General features: G+C 35.5%; 1 pseudogene; it reads left to right on the forward strand.

Annotated features, from left to right (window-relative positions):
- The first annotated feature begins 1,947 nt into the window (after positions 1–1,947).
- On the forward strand, positions 1,948–7,501 carry LOC145095999 (putative ubiquitin-like-specific protease 2B; annotated as a pseudogene).
- Positions 7,502–11,000: the final 3,499 nt, after the last annotated feature.

Genomic DNA, 11,000 nt, shown 5'->3' on the forward strand with positions numbered 1-11,000 from the left:
AAAGAAGTGTTTGTCCGATGAGACACATGTGATTCCTCTCGACGAGATCGAGTTGGACGAAGGTCTACACTTTGTGGAGGAACCTGTTGAAATCATGAACCGGGAAGTCAAGTGTACGAAGCAAAGCCGCATCCCGATAGTGAAGGTACGCTGGAATGCCAAGCGAGGTCCTGAATTCACTTGGGAGCGCGAGGATTCAATAAAGCAGAAGTACCCTCACCTCTTTCCAATTTCATGATTGGTACTCTATTCTTGAATTTCATGACGAAATTCCCTCTAACGGGGGGATGATGTGACAACCCATAACCTCTCTCTTGTACACTTAGTCAAATCAATCAGTATTCAACTTGTTTTGTTGATTTCTTGTACTGTTTAAGGGTTCATTTAAGTGTTCTAAGCTCGAGTATAACCAAGTTTGAGGTTACGAATGATTCAGCGTGTCGTATAGTGATAAAACCGGGCCACACACACCTCTAGGAGGAGTGTATGGTCGTACACATGGGTGTGCGGCCGCACACCCATTCCTTGGCCACACACTTACTTTTTGGAAGCACTCTCTCCCCTATATAAAAGGGTAGCCCCTTTTCCTTTCATTCCTTTGACACCTTGGCAGCACACAACACTTTTCCTCTCAAGTTTCACCAACCACAAACCTTTCCAAAGCTTCAAGAACATGAGTAATTCATCCTCTAACTTGATATCCTTGAAAGAACTCTATATCTAAGCCTTAAGTGTGCAATAATCGACATGTTCTTCGTGTTGGAAGTGAGTGCAGCCGCACACCCCCCTTAAATTGGCCACACACCCTGAAAATGCCCTCCAAAGTGAGAGTTTAGCTTCCATATTCGAGATAGACATGCCCCTAGCCTTGTTACACCTTGGAATGGGCATCTTGGACATCATCATGTGGGGTGTACGGCCGCACACACTTGTGTACGGCCGCACACACCCAAGTGTGCGACCACACACTCTAGTGTGCGACCACACACACATCCTAGGGCCACAAACCCACTTCTAGGACCCTTACACTACTAGAAAACAGACCTTTTATGACGTGCTTTTTACGACACGCACTGATTAATGATACGCAAAAGGGCGTGCCCTACAAATAATGTCAGATCTTTATAAATTTGAAGAATGTAGGACACGCATTTTTTGCGTGCCCTAAATTATTGTCCCACAAAAAAAAATACAAACACGGAGGGCGCTTATTTAAAGTGTGCGTCCACTGTGAGTGTCGCTTTATAATTTTCACTCAAAACGCGCGTTCAAGGGGGAAATCAAATCCTCTTAAAATTCTAAAATTTTTAAATACCCCGCTTCAAGATCTCCCTTCATTCTCTTCTTCCCTTCTCTCTACAAACCCTAATCATAGATATCATATCTTCTTGCTTCGGTTGCTATAGTTTAATTGGACCAAAATTAATGATATATTAATTTTTTTAGCCCAGGGCAGTGGAGCTGAACACAAACACATGGGAAATTACAACATCTCACGCCTAAATCGAAGCAATCGAACATATTTTAGTCCTCCATCTTACATTGAGAATCATTTCCCCTCCCATTGCCGACCCCTTTGGAGCGATTTCTAGGGCTTGAATTAACATTTACCCATGTCGACACTCCGTCTAATGCCCACATCGCCTTTTTTTTTCTTTTTGTCGAGGGGGTGATTCTAATTAGGTATATGCTATTCCATGTTTGGATTTTTGTAATTGCAATCCTCTCCTCCCATCAATATGATAATAAATGAAGATGAATAAGTCAAAATTTTGTTTTCTTTTTTGGTCCCAATTTCTTTTTCTCTCACCCCTTCCATTCCATGGGCAGAGGTCAGCGGGTCGTCGAGCCTGGTTTTCAATCGCATGCCATAATTCATGCAGGTGCTGGAGTTTAAGCCCTGACAAAAGAACACTTCAAAGCTGTTCGATTTTGGACAAGAACGACATGGGTAGCGATTGTAAGTCGAAAAAGAAGGGGTCTCCGCCTGAGTCCTCGTCGGAAGGTTTTTGTTCTTTCTCTTCGTTACCAATATTTCTCTGTTTATACAATTTTCAATACGAATTGATGAGGATACTCATGTTATGTAGACGAAGGGAAGAACAAAAGGCGTAGAAGTTTAGAAAAAAAGAGTGATAAGAAAGAGAGAGACTCCGATAGGAAGCACAAATCGCATAAATCTTCAAGTACTAAAGGTACGCTTCGCTACATCATGAGCTTACATCCAGTTTTAGTTTTGTTGTTGATTTGTTTCTGTAATGGAAGAAAGCTAGGGTTTAATTTGTTATCGAGTATCATCTTAGTGTAAACACTCTCGATGCGATTAGTTACAGAATCAAGCTACTTAGTGCGATTAGGGTTTTTCAACTGTCTGTTTGCGCATTCTGTTTTCCATTCACTAAGATACGATACCCAATTTTTAGCTTTCTGATGAATCTGATACATTTGTTCTTGTGCAATTGGGATTTGGAACTAAGAATCCAGTTGTAAGGACTTGTATCCTGCCAATAATCCCTTTGATTTGAACAACAAGCTGATATTGTTTCTCAATTGTTGTAACTTTGATTTGAACAACAACCTGCTTCCCTTGTATATAAGTAACCTTAGAATTCCTCCTCATATCCAGAACCCTTAATATTCACCCTAAGGCATATTTTTTTTCAATAAGCACTAAATAGATGTCTAAAGTCTGATTGGGCCAGACATTGGATAGATAAACGTGCTAATTACTGCTACACATCCAATTATAGAAAAGGGTAGTACAGGAAAATAAATAACATCTTATTAATGGAGGGGCATTTTAGGTATTTTATTTAAAATACATATAAAGGAGTAGTAGATGGAAGGAGTGTTACAGTTTGTCAAGTTCTAGTTCTGGTCTTGGAACCTTTGGGTGAATCTCTAGCAAATCATTAAGGGTTTAGCTTTGTTGATTTGAGTGTTTAATCAATTCTTTGAGTAAGTTTTGTTATCTGTTCCTTCCTGAGTATTGATTTCTTCTTCAAAGTTGTAAGTAAGTTGGTAGTAGTTAGCTTTCTTGTTCATTAAGTATCTTCAACCATGACAATCTTTTGGGTCCATATGTTACTAGTTTAATGAACCTTGATTTATTCATTGAATTGTTAAAATTCTTCTCTGTCAGGTGTTTTCTTCAGATCACCTTCAGATCATTGCACATATGAGTTGGAAATGGTGAGCACTCTATTGACATATGTTTCAATTGTGGATTCTATTGCACTTTTAGTATTCTTTTTTAATGATTACAGGACACGAAGATTTAGCAGTCATCTTCTATCCTGATCATATGGTGTATGGTGATAGTTATTGTACAGATTGTGTTTTAACTTTCACCAGCAGTTGCATCAAAATAGAGGGTTCAGGTTCAACTCTAGATGGAGATGACAAAATCTTGAAATTACAGTGGGATGGTCAGGATTTAGTTCATATCAAATCTCATTGGTATGAGCTGGTAAGCCCACAATGAGCTTTTAACATTATGTATCTCCTTATTCTTTAGGGTTTGGAATTATTGTACCTTGAATTTTATGCTGGTTGAGATGGCAATGGTGACCATTCATGTACTTACTGAAGATACAGTACAACCTGAAAATGTTGAATGCACTTCAGGTTAGATAATCATTATTTTTGAAAATGTTCTCATATTGTTTTACCTGTCCATTTTTCAATTAAAGAATAATTATACATCTATTTTATCTAATCCAAGTGCTGAATTGAAGTTTGCAATCATGGGGACTAACTGGTTTGGGAAACAAGAAGCAATCTCAACATTAAATGTTGCATACAAAACTTTATGGAGCAGTATGCTTGAGTTAGAGTGAGTTTTTTGGCAACATCTTTGAATTTTTGGTTTTTATCCTTCGAATTATCATCAATCTTGATCTTTATTTCATTAAATCAGTCATTTATTTGAATCCTAATTAAGTAACTTGGTATATTCATATGGGATTATTGTTGCAGGGACACTATTCTTGGACAAATCAAAGCACCTTTTACAAAGTATTTTCCCAAGTAAGTGCAAAAAGATTTCTTTTGGCAAAGATTCATATGAATTTTGATCCTTGTGTTAACTTTAACAGCCCTTTTGTTAAATTAATAAATATGACTGTTTTGCCCTTATCCGATTCTTGGATTTTATATTTCATTGGATGCTTGCAGCTTTGACCAGCCTTTTGAAGAAGTTATATATCCAAAAGGGGATGTTGATGTTGTTTCCATTAGTAAGAGAGATGTTGATTTGCTGCTACCAGACACATTTGTCAATGACACTATCATTGACTTTTATGTCAAGTATGTTTATCTTACTTATTTGATGGAATGAATTACTTTCATAACAATCCATTTTACAAATATAAAAACATAAATGTACATCAGACTAGAAGTCATTACATATGAAATTTTATTCTAACTTTCTAACTGATGACAAATACTTGAAGAACAAAATCAGGCCTGAAGAGAGATAGAGGTTTCATTTTTTCAATAGTTTTTTCTTCTGGAAGCTAGCTGACCCAGAAAAAGAACCTCTAGATGCCCTTTAAGGGAAAACAACTTTTCAACGCGTAAGAAAGTGGACACGAAAAGTTAATCTTTTTGAGAAAGACTTTGTCTTTATTCCTGTAAATTACAAGTAAGTTGGAAAACAGTTTGCTTTCTAGACATTTCATTTGATCAGTTGACAATTATTTCTGTTGTTTGACAGCTATCATTGGAGTCTTATTGTGATGTGTCATCTTGGGGAAGTTGTGAAATACATGGGTATATCTGTCATTTCTCTTTGACATCTTCAAGTATTTTATGAGGCATGGTTATCCCTTTTTTCTAATGTTATAATCTGGTTTATAGATGAAGAAGATGTAACTGAGTTGATTAAAGTGCCATATGTTCTGCATATGGATCCTATCAGAGGTAGTCATACTGGCTTGAAAGGTCTTATGCAAAGGTAACATTTTTTTTATTATATAAACATTTTATTTTATTTTTAAATTATAAACCTTTAAATATGCCATTCTAGCTATCTGAAAGAAGAGTGGAAAGGGAGGCAGCAGGAGGCATCTAAAGATATATCATCAAGATTCAATAATCTACGCTTTATTTCACTTGAGGTATCATCTGGATAAATAATGTTTCAAAATTATTTGAGAAATGGAAAGGAAAAATATACGAAGGCAAAATTGTGAATTTGTATTAAATTCTAAAATCTGAATTTTGTGTTGTTTTTGCAGTTACCATAGCAGCCGAATTCATTCGACTATAGTTTATTCTTTCTCCATTATGTAGAACTTTTCTTGGAGCAAGCCCCGATTAATTTTAATCCATTTTAAATCACAAAAAGTGTCCACTTTGTAAGGACATGGACCATTTATGTAAAAATTAATAATATAAGTGAGCTGTTCTTTGTGAATATGTGACTCAGCTAAATACGGATTGGTTTCCACCTGCTGATGCATCCTTGAAAAGGGTAGTTATTCAGAGACTGGTGTATGATCTCCTATAACAACCTTATGATGAAGCCTGGTGTGTGTAGACTCACTTAGTTTTAAACCTACTTTTAATTATCAAATAACACACAAAAGACAGTGAACCTATCAATTGTGGTATAGCTAAATAAGCAGGGTATCGAACACAGGGAACGACAAATTAAACTAAAAACTAATTTTATCTAAATTAATTAAGAAGTAGGGGTTTTCTCTAGTTTTACAAGACTAGAAACTTACTAACTATTACTAATTTAAGACTAGAAAATAACGACTTAACTAGATTCAATAATTGGAAAGGAACTTCTGTTTAGTTCAACTTGGTTAACTCTATGGTTGATTTCAAGGTAATGGTGCAATGGATTAATTCTTTCGTTGGTTACCGATTCGAGTGATTAGATTCGTGTTCACTACCCTAATCCTTAGCAAATAAACTAACTTAAACAGTGGCCAATTGTCTAATTTAATTATATTCACTAGGTTAATTATTCGGGTTAAGTTAGACTTGCAATAGTTAACTAATTTATTCTTTTAATTAACTCCTTGTTTGATGGTCACCTTACAAGCTTGCACATGAATTTACTCAATTTTCTTATTAATTCTAGTTTCATATTCATTAATCCTAGACATAGCATAGTGATCACATAGCATATGAGGTCAATAATCAATAGATGTTCATGCTAATCAATTATCTTCCTATTAACAGAAAATTAATTATTATTCACATACAAGGTTCTTTAGCAAGCTAAAATAACAAAAATTCACCAACTTGGAATTAATCCTACCAATCAATCAAACCATATTGTCAACTTTGTATCCCCAAACAGAAGTCTAAAGGTTTTAGCTCATAATTAAAGTAAATAACAGCAAACAAACAAAGTCAAGTTGCTTAATCATGATGAATAAACAAAAGAATAAATGGAATGATGAAATTTTGCCTCAATTACTCTCCGGAATTGAATTCTAGCTCCTTTCGTCGTCTCTTAGGGTTTCTCTGGCTTCTCAATCGTAGCAAAGTACTTCTGAATCGTCCCAGAACTCCCTCCAATCGATCTGTGGAATTATCTTTAAATATACGAATCGACTCGTCGAGTCAAGTGGCGACTCGTCGAGTCCCTCTCACATTCCCTGTATTGTGATAACTCTCTGGGATCCCGAGTCATTATCTTCTTGATTCTTCGATTGGACTCGCCGAGTAGTCGATCTGACTCGCCGAGTAGGTGCCATTTTTAGTGTTTTTCTTGTTGATTTCATTCTCGATCTTCTAACTGTTTCTCCCACTTCCTTTCGCTTCCGAGCTTCATCTTAGGACTGAAAAACATAATTTAACACTTTTAAGTACCTTTTGTCCATAATATGCGATAATTTAGCTAATAAATGAGTAAAAATGTATACTTAATATGAACTAATTATGCACATATCAAAGCCGAAGCCTTTTACAAAGTATTTTCCCAAGTAAGTGCAAAAAGATTTCTTTTGGCAAAGTTTCATATCAATTTTGATCCTTGTGTTAACTTTAACAGCCCTTTTGTTAAATTAATAAATATGACTGTTTTGCCCTTATCCGATTCTTGGATTTTATATTTCATTGGATGCTTGCAGCTTTGACCAGCCTTTTGAAGAAGTTATATATCCAAAAGAGGATGTTGATGCTGTTTCCATTAGTAAGAGAGACGTTGATTTGCTGTTACCAGACACATTTGTCAATGACACCATCATTGACTTTTATGTCAAGTATGTTTATCTTACTTATTTGATGGAATAAATTACTTTCATAACAATCCATATTACAAATATAAAAACATAAATGTACATCATACTAGAAGTCTTTACATATGAAATTGTATTCTAAATTTCTAACTGATGACAGATACATGAAGAACAAAATCAGCAAAATGAAGCCACTTGATTTAAATCTTGCAGCATTATCAGCAAAATGCAATAAAGACTTGGAGTTGAATTTGGCTCAAAAGCCCATAGGAACGGAGTTGATGCTCCCACATCCATAGCATGAGTAGTTAAAGCAAGTTGAAAGCCAGTAAGGTCAAGTGTATTGAAGTTCTACCAATTCACTTACTAAGGAGCTAAGTCATTATTGAGTGAGATGGGCCAATGTACAACTGCTTATCCATATAATCAACTGTTTGGAGCATTAGTCTTAAAGAATTATGAAAGGAAAGATGCAACTTTACTTAGTTGGAATTTGATGTACATAGTAGATTAGATGCAAATTTATATATTGTAAGAAATAGAATTGTATGACACTAGATTTATGCAATGGATTCTATTTTTTGTATATGATATTTTATTTTCTATTATGAAACATTAAATACAAATTTAATTTGAAAATAAGTAAATATATAAATAATATATTTTTTTAAACATTTAAAATTATGATACGCAAAAATGTGTGTCATATTCATTTATGACATGGCCTTTCTTGACAGGGGCTTTCTTGATACGCATTGCGTGTCATTAACACGCGTGTTGTCTTCCTTTATGACAGGGCCTTCCATGATACGCATTGCGTGTCGTAAACGCGCGTCGTAATTGCACGTCGTAAATGAGCGTCATAAATGCGCGTCGTCTCTCTTTATGACAGGGCCTTCCTTGACGCGCATTTGCGCGTCGTCTGAGCCTTTTACGACGCACAATGAGCATCGTAAAAGGCTGTTTTTCTAGTAGTGTTATCTTGCACTACAACTGAGTATAGACCTAGAATACTTCATGGATGCAAGTATGGACCTTGAGAACACTTCAAAGGCACCCTCTTTCATGAGTGTACGGCCGCACACCCATTGGGCCACACACCCATGGCCGCACATGCACTCAAGGTGGCCATACACTCCCTTTACTCAATCCAACAAGGTTCTATCACTTGGTGCAAGTAGTCCCAAGTCCCTAGAGTGATTCCCTATCGTGTCTAGTAATGAAATACTTTCATTTGACTCCTATGTGTGTCATTACATGTTATTAGGGTCAAGTTGAGTTTGAGGTTTCACTTGATACTCAACATCCCGTACCGGTATTTCGTTCAAACCACTCGCTCAAGGTGAGTTCATACCCCTACATCTTTTCTTGTTTTTACTGTTTTCAGGGGGAGAATACAAGCCAAACCATAAGTGCTTTTGTAAATTAATAAAAAGAGCTCATAACAAATATAAAACTCATGCAATTCTCATACTTTAACCCTTTTGTACTATGTTGAGCATAAGGGGAGTTCTACAACTTATCACTAAATTGCATAGTTTTCCGGACTCGATATTCACTCAGCTATACATGCAAACTATAATCGGTATAGTTTGGGATTTTGCGAAACATAACGAGTACATAAACTTTCACTACTAAACATATACACTACGACAAATATATTTTACAGTTTATATCACCACATGAATATGGCATTCATAACTATAATTGACACTACATACGGATTTACCTATGGTATAACGCTACCACACTACATGTAAACTAGATTGTACAATACTATGAGGCACTACATCAACACTGTACCCTTAGGTGTACAGGGATAAATCCTATCATAGTATAACCAGAGTCTCCTGGAGGGAGAGCGTGAGATTTGTGAATAGATCTATTCGGGACTGACAATCCCACACCGAAACTGCTAGCTACAGTTAGGAAGGCATGCCTGGCGTGACGAATGTCATTTAACTCAACGCTTGAAGAACGTTGGAAAGGTCTCTAGTCATATCAAGTATGGTTATATGACTCATAATATGTATAAATTACCTTTGGTTTACAAGTTGGCACTATTCAACAGTTTTATTTACACTAAATAAAACTAATACGCACTACAACCGGAGAATTTCCAGGTATTTCGCTACATGGTTTTATTTTAAGTAATAAAATACACTACATATACTGGCTATAGCCAGGGTTTTCAAACAGAACCGATTATACAATGGCTTCACGTACGAAATACTTATACATCATGATTAGCATTAGTTGGTCACATGAAGTAGTATTTTCGCATATCACTACAGTTTTCAGTAACGAACATTCATGGTTTTATATAGAATTGATAACGCTACATTCTCACTAAAGAAAATATAAGATTTTCATGAAACCATATGAATGATTTTACAAATCCATCAAAAAGTTTTCATTTAAAAATACCGCTTATGAACTTACCAACTTTATGCTGATATTTTCAAACTACTTGTATTCTCAGGAAATCGGTAGACTGGTACCTGCTGGATTTTTGAGAAGCTGGAGCAATAAGAGTCTTACATTTATATTTTTTTTACATACTATTTTTGAGAAGCTGGAGCAATAAGAGTCTTACATTTATATTTTTTTTTACATACTATTTGATGTAATTCAAAAAAGTTTTAGACAAATTCCAAACTGATGTAATCATTTTCATTTATGTATTTACTGTAATGGTTGTGTTGCTATGATTGCTATTATTCATTGGTTGTGATGCTATAAATGACTTCCTCCACCCCAGAACGTTTTCGCCATTCTGGTTTTGGGGTGTGACAAATACATACCTTGTTGATGTAGCTTAACTCCATGAAGCTCGAGTGCCTAGTACCACAAGTGTGACACCTCAAATGGTTCACACAGCATCAAATGCACTTGGAATAACTTAGAGAGAAATGATACACTTCATGAAATCGGCTAGCCCTCACCATTCCTTCATAGTCTCTCATGGTTGCCTATTTTGACAAGAATAAGATGCTTATATAGTGTGTTACAATTAGGGTTACACCATGTAAACCTTAATTATCATGGCCTTTCATTTCCATGATCCATGGGTACAAAAACACCATGGAGCATCCATAGAGCATCTTATGGGTTTTAGCCAAACTTGATAATCCATGGAGCATTAGCCCACTATACAAGTATGGATGATTTACACAATCAACTCATATATTTAATTAGTCTCCTTTTGATCACTTAATTAATTCCAAATTAATTCTTGATCAATACTAATTAAATAATCTTATTAATATATTAGAACTTATAATATATCACCAAACCTTAAATATTATTTCTCTCATTTTAGTCTATCCAAATGCATGATGCCATGCAACCCAAATGGACCATGCCGAGTCAGGTCAAGTACATACCAAATATAGTTATGGACTTAGACACTAATCCAACAAAACCTTCTCCATCTTCCTCTACAACTCGAAAGAGTCCCCAAGGTGAGCTTCATACCCCTTATTTTCGAGTTTTCTTTCTTTTGGGGGAGGATACAAGTCTAGTGTTGTGTACGATCTTTGTATATTTGCATGTATTTGTGTGTATGTATGTTTATGTGTGATGCAATGTTGATATTTCATGCTTACACTCCAAGAACTCAAGATTTTTCTAAGTCTCAAGTTATTGAAGCTTAGTTATCTTGATATGGTTTCACTTATCTTGGTGTTTGTCAAAAATAGAAACAAGTTACTAGGTGAAAAGAATTGATTTTCTTGATTTGTGTTAAAGATCACAAAAATATGTCCAAGAAAATGTTAAAGCAAATTTTTGGTCAAG

The sequence above is a fragment of the Lactuca serriola genome, chromosome 3 (assembly GCF_051521515.1).
Source record: "Lactuca serriola cultivar US96UC23 chromosome 3, Lser_US96UC23_V15, whole genome shotgun sequence".
NCBI classification, from domain to species: Eukaryota; Viridiplantae; Streptophyta; class Magnoliopsida; order Asterales; family Asteraceae; genus Lactuca; species Lactuca serriola.